The 11,354-nt window shown below is 44.2% G+C and overlaps 1 non-coding gene across 1 annotated transcript; it reads left to right on the top strand.

The window, feature by feature from the left end:
- The first annotated feature begins 10,757 nt into the window (after positions 1 to 10,757).
- Positions 10,758 to 10,860, top strand: LOC128054953 (U6 spliceosomal RNA). Its single transcript, XR_008200090.1, has one exon. It is a non-coding gene; the product is annotated as a U6 spliceosomal RNA (small nuclear RNA).
- The last annotated feature ends 494 nt before the right edge of the window (positions 10,861 to 11,354 follow it).

Raw genomic sequence — 11,354 nt, 5'->3', positions numbered from 1 at the left:
ATTAGATTTCATAGTGCCAATAAAATTGACAACTTCAATAGAGCAGGGAACAAAAAAAGAAAAAAAAAATCCAAAAGAATCTACAGAATAAGTTAAAACATAAAAGTAATGAATGTTTTTCTTGAGTCACTGCTGTCAGAGTCCTTTCCCTCCCTGGGAGTCACAGTCCACCTCACCTCCCAAGGATGCCCTCCAAAACTGTGCTGATCTCTGGACCTGCTGTGGGGGCAGCTCAGATTCTAATCTGGTCCTACTCCTGTGTGTTCTTGCCTCCAATGTCCACAGCTATCAGAACTAGTGCATTTTCTTTTGTGGGAGCTCTCAATGACCTTTTATATATTTCATAGACAAAGAGTGCCTAGTTGATCATATGGATTTAACTGCAGCTTATACAGTTGGTAGGAAGGTTTTGGGTCTTCTTCCTTAACCACACTGCCCTTGGATTTCAATTGTAGTTTTATTTCCACCTCTGCGTGTGGGTCGTCCACTGGGGTTTGCTCCTGAGGCTGCCCTGGATGACTTGGGTTTGCCCCTGTGAGGGCCAGGTTTAGAGGTGATGCAGCTGCTTGGGTTGCAGGGTTTCTGGCAGCACCAGATACTCAGGGGAGTTGGCAGCTAGGGCAGCAGGAAATATAGGGCTCTAGAAGGGTATGGCAACCAGTAGTGGCCAATATGCTCCAGTTTCCTTACCTGGAGAACCTCCCACCTTGACAGAGAATCCTGGAAGACCACAGTCTACAGGGTTGCAGAGTCAGACAATACCGAAGTGACCCTGCATGCCTAGATGCAAGAATATTTTTGCTTGTGGCAGCTCGCCCCAGTGAGAGTTGAGCATAAAGATGGCTCAAGCTGCTTGGCTTGTGGGGACTCTGGTGGCACCTACTGTGCAGGGACACAGACTGCCTCCACCACAGGAGTTGTGGCTCTATCAGAGTCTTTTTTATGAGCCTCTTGTAGCTGGTGATCAGAAGGCCTCTTTTGGCCAGCCCTTCTCCATAGCTCCACCCATTCAGGCACTTAGAGGGCTCCCTTGCTTGGGATCCTTCTCTGTTGTTCTGCACATCAGGCACATAGAGGGGCCCCCCTAACTGGGGTCCTACTCTGTAAATTGGCACGTCAGGCACTTAAAGGGGCACCCTGGGTGGAGTCCTGCTCTGTAATTCAGTGCATCAGGTGTTTGATGGGCCAGCCTCTCTACTGTTCAGCTACTGATGCTGGTGGTGTGGGCAGAGAGAGACTATGGTGGTGGCTCCACCCCCAACATGTAACTCAGCAGTATCGTCTTGCTTCCATGGCTGCCGGACTTTTCTCCCCAGATATTTCCCACCATCATCGCCTCCCTCATATCCCCTAGATCCATCTCTCCACGGTCAACAGCAGCCCTCGCCCTGGGATCGCTCCACAATTCCTAAACTCCAGCTCCCAGCCACTGAAACTTCCAGGGGACTAGTGTCCCTGTCTGGGGTATGTATGGCTGTGGCAAGGACTGTCTGATTCTCATTCCATTTAGGCTGCCACAGATCAACTGTTTCACTCTCAGCCTTAAATGTTTCTCCTTTAACTCAGACAGTTGTCCCGATGTCTGGATCAGACCCCTGCTTCAGTTCTTCCACCCTCTGAGGGCAGGTCCAGTCTTACTAACACTCCTGTTTTTCCCCCTAGTTCCTTCATCCTACCGAGTTTTGCATGGTTTGCTGCACTTTGCTGGAGCAGCCGTGAAGAGATACCCCACATTCAAGGTAAGAGAAACCCAAGTAAGACGGTAGGTGTGGCAAGAGGGCATCAGAGGGCAGACATAGTGAAACCATAATCACAGAAAACTAGTCAATCTAATCACACTAGGACCACAGCCTTGTCTAACTCAATGAAACTAAGCCATGTCCATGGGGCCACCCAAGATGGGCAGGTCATGGTGGAGAATCTGAAAGAATGTGGTCCACTGGAGAAGGGAATGGCAAACCGCTTCAGTATTCTTGCCTTGAGAACCCCATGAACAGTGTGAAAAGACAAAATGATAGAATACTGAAAGAGGAACTCCCCAGGTCAGTAGGTGCCCAATATGCTACTGGAGATCAGTGGAGAAATAACTCCAGAAAGAATGAAGGGATGGAGCCAAAGCAAAAACAATACCCAGTTGTGGATGTGACTGGTGACAGAAGCAAGGTCCGATGCTGTAACGAGCAGTATTGCATAGGAACCTGGAATGTTAGGTCCATGAATCAAGGCAAATTGGTCAAATAGGAGATGGCAAGAGTGAACGTCGACATTCTAGGAATCAGCTAACTAAAATGGACTGGAATGGGTGAATTTAACTCAGATGACCATTATATCTACTACTGCAGGCAGGAATCCCTTAGAAGAAATGGAGTAGCCATCATGGTCAACAAAAGAGTCTGAAATACAGTACTTGGATGCAATCTCAAAAATGACAGAATGATCTCTGTTCCTCCCCAAGGCAAACCATTGAATGTCAGTTATCCAAGTCTATGCCCCAACCAGTCACGCTGAAAAAGCTGAAGTTGAACGGTTGTATGAAGACCTACAAGACCTTTTAGAACTAACACCCAAAAAAGATATCCTTTTTATTATAGGGGACTGGAATGCAACAGTAGGAAGTCAAGAAACACCTGGAGTAACAGGCAAATTTGGCCTTGGAATGTGGAATGAAGCAGGGCAAAGACTAACAGAGTTTTGCCAAGAAAATGCACTGGTCATAGCAAACACCCTCTTCCCACAACACAAGAGAAGACTCTACACATGGGCATCACCAGATGGTCAACACTAAAATCAGATTGATTATATACTTTGCAGCCAAAGATGGAGAAGCTCTATACAGTCAACAAAAACAAGACCAGGAGCTGACTGTGGCTCAGATCATGAACCCCTTATTACCAAATTCAGACTTAAATTGAAGAAAGTAGGGAAAACCACTAGACCATTCAGGTATGACCTAAATCAAGTCCCTCATGGTTATACAATGGAAGTGAGAAATAGATGTAAGGGCCTAGATCTGATAGATAGAGTGCCTGATGAACTATGGACTGAGGTTCATGACATTGTAGAGGAGACAGGGATCAAGACCATCCCCATGGAAAAGAAATGCAAAAAAGCAAAATGGCTGTCTGGGGAGGCCTTACAAATCGCTGTGAAAGAAGAGAAGTGAAAAGCAAAGGAGAAAAGGAAAGATATAAGCATCTGAATGCAGAGTTCCAAAGAATAGCAAGAAGAGATAAGAAAGCCTTCTTCAGTGATCAATGCAAAGAAATAGAGGAAAAGAACAGAATGGGAAAGACTAGAGATCTCTTCAAGAAAATTAGAGATACCAAGGGAACATTTCATGCAAAGATGGGCTCGATAAAGGACAGAAATGGTCTGGACCTAACAGAAGCAGAAGATACTAAGAAGAGGTGGCAAGAATACACAGAAGAACTGTGCAAAAAAGATCTTCACCACCAAGATAATCATGATGGTGTGATCACTCAACTAGAGCCAAACATCCTGGAATGTGAGGTCAAGTGGGCCTTAGAAAGCATCACTACGAACAAAGCTAGTGGAGGTGATGGAATTCCAGTTGAGCTATTTCAAATCCTGAAAGATGATGCTGTGAAAGTGCTGCACTCAATATGCCAGCAAATTTGGAAAACTCAGCAGTGGCCACAGGACTGGAAAAGGTCAATTTTCATTCCAATCCCAAAGAAAGGCAATGCCAAAGAATGCTCAATCTACCACACAATTGCACTCATCTCACACGCTAGTGAAGTAATGCTCAAAATTCTCCAAGACAGGCTTCACCAATATGTGAACTGTGAACTTCCAGATGTTCAAGCTGGTTTTAGAAAAGGCAGAGGAACCAGAGATCAAATTGCCAACATCTGCTGGATCATGGAAAAAGCAAGAGACTTCCAGAAAAACATCTATTTCTGCTTTATTGACTATGCCAAAGCCTTTGACTGTGTGGATCACAATCAACTGTGGAAAATCCTGAAAGAGATGGGAATACCAGACCACCTGACCTGCCTCTTGAGAAATCTGTATGCAGGTCAGGAAGCAAGAGTTAGAACTGGACATGGAACAACAGACTGGTTCCAAATAGGAAAAGGAGTACGTCAAGGCTGTATATTGTCACCCTGCTTATTTAACTTCTATGCAGAGTACATCATGAGAAACACTGGGCTGGAAGAAGCACAAGCTGGAATTAAGTTTGGCAGGTAAAATATCAATAACCTCAGATATGCAGATGACACCACCCTTATGGCAGAAAGTGAAGAGGAACTAAAAAGCCTTTTGATGAAAGTGAAAGCGGAGAGTGAAAAAGTTGGCTTAAAGCTCAACATTCAGAAAACGAAGATCATGGCATCTGGTCCCATCACTTCATGGGAAATAGATGGGGAAACAGTGGAAACAGTGTCAGACTTTATTTTTTGGGGCTCCAAAATCACTGCAGATGGTGACTGCAGCCATGAAATTAAAAGACACTTGCTGCTTGGAAGAAAAGTTATGACCAACCTAGATAGCATGTTGAAAAGCAGAGACATTACTTTGCCAACAAATGTCCGTCTAGTCAAGGCTATGGTTTTTCCTCTGGTCATGTATGGCTGTGAAAGTTGGACTGTGAAGAAGGCTGAGCGCCGAAGAATTGATGCTTTTGACCTGTGGTGTTGGAGAAGACTCTTGAGAGTCCCTTGGGCTGCAAGGAGATCCAACCAGTCCATTCTGAAAGAGATCAGCCCTGGGATTTCTTTGGAAGGAATGATGCTAAAGCTGAAACTCCAGTACTTTGGCCACCTCATGCGAAGAGTTGACTCATGGGAAAGACTCTGATGCTGGGAGGGATTGGGGGCAGGAGGAGAAGGGGATGACTGAGGATGAGATGGCTGGATGGTATCACGGACTCAATGGACGTGAGTCTGAGTGAACTCCGGGAGCTGGTGATGGACAGGGAGGCCTGGGGTGCTGCTATTCATGGGGTCGCAAAGAGTCGGACCCCACTGAGCGACTGAACTGAACTGAACTGAACTGAAGTGCCTTAGCAGCAGCAGCAGCAGCAGCAGTCAAAGCTATGGTTTTCCAGTAGTCGTGTATGGATGTGAGAGTTGGACCATAAAGAATGCTGAGTGCCAAAGACTAGATGCTTTCAAACTGTGGTGTTGGAGAAAACTCTTGAGAGTCCCTTGGACAACAAGAACATCAAACCAGTCATCCTAAAGGAAATCAATCCTGAATACTCAATGGAAGGACTGATACTGAAGCTGGACCTTCAGTACCTTGGCCACCTGATGAGAAGAGCCGACTCATTGGAAAAGGCCCAGATACTGGGAAAGATTGAAGGCAAAAGAAGTGGGTGGTAGAGGATGAGAGAGTTAGATAGCATCACCGATTCAAAGGATATGAGTTTGAGCAAATTCTGGAGAGAGTGAATGACAGGGAAGCTTGGCATGCTGCAGTTCATGGGTTTGCAAACAGTCAGACACAACTAAGCTATTGAATGATAACAAATGAACAAAGAGAAGGCAATGTAATTCCTAGATCTGCCACATGAGCTTCTAAGTCAATGCTGCAGGTGAGGGGAAGTTAAAAATTCTGTTTGGGGAGTTTCTCTGGCAGTCCAGAGGTTAAAACTTCACCTTTCAATGCAGGAGGTCTTGGAGCTAAGATTCCACATGCCTCATGACCAAAAAATCAAAAACAAAGAACAGAAGCAATGTTGTAACAAATTCAATGAAGACTTTAAAAATGGTCCCCCCCAAAATTAAAAAAGAACTCTGTTTGGCACACATAAAGTTTGAGATGCCCATTAGCTAGCTACCCCAGTGGAGACGTTGAGTGGGCAGTTGAAGATAAGGCTATGAGCCTGGACCAGGAGCGGGGCCAGGGTTGGGAGGTAAGGCTGGAGATAAATTTCATCAGCTGTAGATGGAACTGACAGCCATGGAAGAGGTGGATCCCGGAGAAACTTAGACAGGAGAGAAGGGGAGTGAGGACCAGGGCCCAGGCTTCTACCATGGAGAGGTCTTCAGGAAGAGGAGGCTGAACCAGCCTGGGAGACTGTAAAAGAGGAGCCAGTAAAGGTGAAATCAGGTTAAGTGGGGTGTGCTGATGTGAGTAAGCTCAGACAGGCAGGAAAGAGGGAGGGCTTAACTGTGCCACGAACTGTGATGATTGGCCGGTAAGATAGGGACCAATCTAAAATTCCTAGATTGCTAAGTTGCAGGTCATAGGCAACCTTGGCAAGAGAGCTGAGAGGAGTGATGGGGACTTAGGCCTCACAAAAGTGAGCTGGGAAGGAGATGGAGGTCAAGGGCAGGCCAATATACCCGAGGGATTTTGCTGTAGAAGGAAATAGAGAAACAGGATGAGAAACTAGCCCACTGGACCTGCAGGGAGGAGAACTGGAACGGTCACGGATGAGCTTGCTGAGAGGTTTCAGCGCAGCAGAGGTGACAGATTGGGGACTGCTGTGTCAGGCAGGAGGCTGGCATGTCTTCCCTGAGACTGGAAGGAAAGAGGGAGGAGAGGGTAAACACGTAGATAACCTGAAGGAAATGGAGGGCTTCTGCCAGCCTTCTTTCTCTGTGGCCTGGACTTTCACCATCACTGTTTTCAGAAGCCTGACTCTAGCAACTAAAGAGAAAGATGCTACCTGAACGGCAGAGCCAAGATGGCAGCAGGTTGAGGAAGGTCCTGAAAGAAAGTGTGAGCTCTAGTTACAGCCCCTCTTTCTAAGGCTGAATCTGTCTAGGTGGGTCTGGTCAGAAGAGCCTGTCTGACCAGGACAGCAAGTGCAAGACAGCACATCTGAAAACAGTCTACAGCTTCAGGACCCAGGACTTCACTCCTGGATGCTGCATTAATTTAGGAATCCTCCAGTCCTGACTGGGGAGCTGGTGATTCCGAGGGGCTAATGGACCCTCACATCCATACATGACCACTGGAAAAACCATAGCCTTGACTAGATGGACCTTTGTTGGCAAAGTAATGTCTCTGCTTTTCAATATGCTATCCAGGTTGGTCATAACTTTTCTTCCAAGGAGCAAGCGTCTTTTAATTTCATGGCTGAAGTCACCATCTGCAGTGATTTTGGAGCCCCCCAAAATAAAGTCTGACACTGTCTGAGTGAACTCCGGGAGTTGGTGATGGACAAGGAGGCCTGGCATGCTGCGATTCACGGGGCTGCAAAGAGTCGGACACGACTGAGCGACTGAAATGAACTGAGCTGAACTGAGCTGAACTGAATGGACCCTCATCAGGAAAGACTTCTTCCTTCCATTTCATTGTTTCCAAAGCCACACCTGTGAAATAATAAGGGTGATCTTTGAACCCAGAAAAAGGATGTACCAACTAAGAAGCCTCATGCCAATGAAATGGTGCTACTCAAAGTGTGGTCCGTGAACCAGCAGCATCACTGGGATCTTGATAAAAATACAGAACCTCAAACCTATGGAATCAGTCTTCCTTTAACAAAATTCCCAACTAATTCTGATGTGCTAATCTAACCACTAATGTTGAGAATCACTAACTTAAGCCATGAAGATACGTATTTGGAGAGTTAAATCTAGGGTATATTCAACAGCCTCCCTGATATAATTGAGGACCAACCATTATTCGGGTTTTTTTTTTTTTTTTTTTTAAATTCTGACGTGTATTGCCTCATGGTTATAAAATGGCTGCCACAGCTCCTAGAGTCTTATGCACCAACATGACAATATTCAACGACTGGGAATGGGGTTCAGGGGCAAGGTAATAAGAACTTGTTTTGTGAACTCTCTCCTTTTGTCTAACAGGGGAAAAACTTTCCCAGATCCCTGCAAGAGATGTCCCCTCGGTTCTTACTGGGCAAAAATTTGTCACCCTCTCCTGCTAGGGAGTCTGGGATGTTTTGGCTTTTTCATTGTCCATAGTAAGAAGCAGAAAATAGAGAAGGAGGTTGGAGAGGGCTACTGGGCAACCAGTCATTAGCATTGCCATAAAAGGCAAACATGGAACATAAATGTACACATGGCAAAGTTAACACATTAAATAAGTAATTAGTAATGAGAGAAAACAAGGAAGATCAGGGTCTCCCATTAATTTTCTATCTTTAATTTATCTGATCAATTAATAAATCATTTTTTTTTCTGTTTAATTGATTTGCTTCATGTTTGTCCAGATCAAAAATGAGAAGGTTTTCTTTAAAATATAACTTCCTTTGAAGACAGAAATTCCCATCTGAATGTAAACTTTGTGTATTATTGCTAGCTCACTGTCACTACATTCTGTAAAATAGAGATGAAGAGACCAAAAATAAGGTAGTCAGCCACATTTATTAATGCTCTTCAACATATGAATGTACTGTCCACAGCAGTTGTATATAAAAACTCTTAGAATTTTACATACCCTTTAACACTTCTGGGAATTAGTCCTAAAGGAAATAACCAAGGATGCATTTGAAAAACAGCCATTAACAAGCCGCCTAGAAAAACAGGGGACGACCTAAATCTCCAGTGACAGGGTGCTGCTTGATGATACAGCCATACAAGGAGATACTAAATAGCTGTTTAAAACAAAACAAAACAAAAAACAGCATTGAGTAGTATTGGATGTCATGGGAAAATGTTCACAATATATTATTAAGTGAAAAAAGCAGTTTAAAGGCAGTAAGTATATAGCATAACCACATTTTGTTTTTTTAAAATATAATTATGCTACAGAAAAAAAAAAAAAAAAAACACCGCACATTACAAAATATTGCCTTTCTGGATGGCCCGATTATGTGAGGTTTGATTTTTCTTTTGACTTCTCTATAGTAAATATGTTTTACTTTGCTGTGAGGAAAAAAAGAGGGTTTGCGGCACTAGATTAAGATCTAGGCTTCCCTTTCTCACCTCTTCTCCCTACCTCTCTACCCCCAGGCTAAGCAAGCCATTTCACCCCCACCCCCAACTCAGAATGCTGTGGAGGCTTCTGAGGATCCCTCCCACTTGGCCACATTTTTGTGGAAAATCTTAATGTTTCCCTTGTCTGATTTGAGAGTGCTCAAATTATTCATCTTAATTAAGTAGGACTAGGTGTTGTTTTGACAGAGACTCTCACCCAGCAGATTTTCTTCACCACTTGTTTGTTTCAGAAGCCAAGAATGAACAGGGTGGAGAGGGAGGGCAGATGGCCCACCATGCGCTATCTACATCTGAAAGGCAGCCTTCCTGATGCGGGAAGAAACGACAGGATGGCCCCTAGCTGGTGCTTGCCACACTGCCGGCTACTTAAAAGTCTTGAAACCCCCTGCAAGGACTGTTTCTTTGCAGAAGTAGCTTCTGGGTTCCAAAGTGAGTCAAGTAATACTCCTTATCTAAGTAGTCTGGTGGTGGTTTCATGAGTGGACATTTATCCTCTCAACTCGAAATGTATGTTCCTACTCTGTGCCACTTGGTTCCGGTGGAGCCAGTCTAGAGAGGTGACCACCAGCAACCTGTCAGAGGCATTGACACCTGAGCTGAGACTTGAAGGGCTTCCAACCATGAGCAAATCTGGAGGGACAGGCTTCCAGACAGAGAAAATAACAAGGGCACGGACTTGTGTGGGAATGAGCTTGGCCATGAGAAGGGCATCCTGAGAGGTCTTTTCCTGAGATAAATGCCTACAGTGGGGTGATGGGACCAAAAGTTAGACATTTTTATGACTCTTGATATGTATATGTCTGGATTGTTTCCAGAATGAATGTCTTTAAGATTTTGTGTCCAATTGTTGACAGCAGTTATCCTTGGAGAGTGGAATTCAGAGGTTTACAGGATGAGAAAAGAGACTTAAAAGTTTCCATCTTCTGGGTGATTTGAATTTTGAGCCAAGAGTATGTCATTTATTTTTTTTTTTAATATTCATTTATTTGGCTGCATCAGGTCTTAGGTTGTGGCATGCAGGCTCTAGAAGACACTAGCTTAAGTGCCATGTGGGATCTTAGTTCTCTGACCAGGGGTCAAACCCATATCCCCTGCATTGTAAAGCAGATTCTTAACCGCTTGACCACCAGGGAAGTCCCTGAGTATGTCATTTTTATAGCTTGAAGTGACCTATTGTTTTAGAACACTGGACATAAGCAGGGTGGTAGATACAGTGTTTTATTATTCTAAATATCATATATGTGTATTTAAGCTCCATTGTATGTATGAAGTATTTCATACTAAAAACCTGATTTTTATAAAACGTATTAATTTATAGACTCCCAGCTAGCTCTAAATGTGATAGTTTCACCACTGTTGCATTAATATCGACCATTATTCCTCTTTAACATTTTTGCCTCTTTGTTTGAGTTCAGGCTCTGGCCTGCTCTGACGTTTGACAAGTCATTCATATTCTGTAGGTTTCAGTTTTTTGTCCAATGAGAAGAAAGATCTGACTAAGTTCTCAATTCCCTAACAGAATTGTACAGGAAGTTAAATGAAATAGTACATGGAAAGGCACTTAGCAAATTTTTTAATGTAATAGACTAGTGAATTCCCTGGTGGTCCAGTGGTTAAGACTTCATGGTTTCACTGCCGAGGGCCTGTGTTCGATCTCTGGTCAGGGAATCAAGATCCCACAAGCTGTGCAACTTGGTCAGAAAGCAAAACAAAAATGCAATGGATTAGAACAAAGGAATGAGAATTAAAAGAAAGAATTTCCATCTGAAATGAATTCCCTCTTTATTCACATCTCAACAAGCTAGTGGCTTCTCAAGACAGATTTTCTAGACTCTCTCATTCACCCTGCTCTGCCTGTTCTCTATATTTTGTCTCAAATGTAGCTCGCTTCAGCAGCACATATACTAAAATTGGAATAACATAGAGAAGATGAGCATGGCCCCTGCGCAAGGATGACGTGCAAGTCTGTCAAGTGTTCCGTGATTTTTATGGGTATCAGGAGGGAAGAGGGGCCCTGCATGCGAGACAGCAAAAGAGACACAGATGTGAAGAACAGTCTTTTGGATTCTGTGGGAGAAGGCAAGGGTGGGATGATTTGAGAGAATAGCACTGAAACATGTGTATTATCATACGTGAAACAGATCGCCAGTCCAGGTTTGATGCATGAGACAGGGTGCTCAGGGCTGGTGCCCTGGGATGACCCAGAGGGATGGGATGGGGAGGGAGGTGGGAGGGGGGTTCAGGATGGGGAACACATGTAACCCCATGGCTGATTCATGTCAATATATGGCAAAACCCACTACAATATTGTAAAGTAATTAGCCTCCAATTTAAATAAGTTAAATTTTTTTAAAAAAAGAGGGAAGGGGAAGTAGGGGGAATCGGGCAATTGGGACTGACATACATACGCTGTTGAAACCGTGCATAAAATAGATAATTAACAAGGACATGCTGTATAGCACAGGGCACTCTACTCAGTGC

This window comes from Budorcas taxicolor, chromosome 10, assembly GCF_023091745.1.
Source record: "Budorcas taxicolor isolate Tak-1 chromosome 10, Takin1.1, whole genome shotgun sequence".
Classification (NCBI taxonomy): Eukaryota; Metazoa; Chordata; class Mammalia; order Artiodactyla; family Bovidae; genus Budorcas; species Budorcas taxicolor.
Note: the sequence above shows the minus strand (reverse complement) of the source record. Positions and strands in the feature narration are given on the sequence as shown.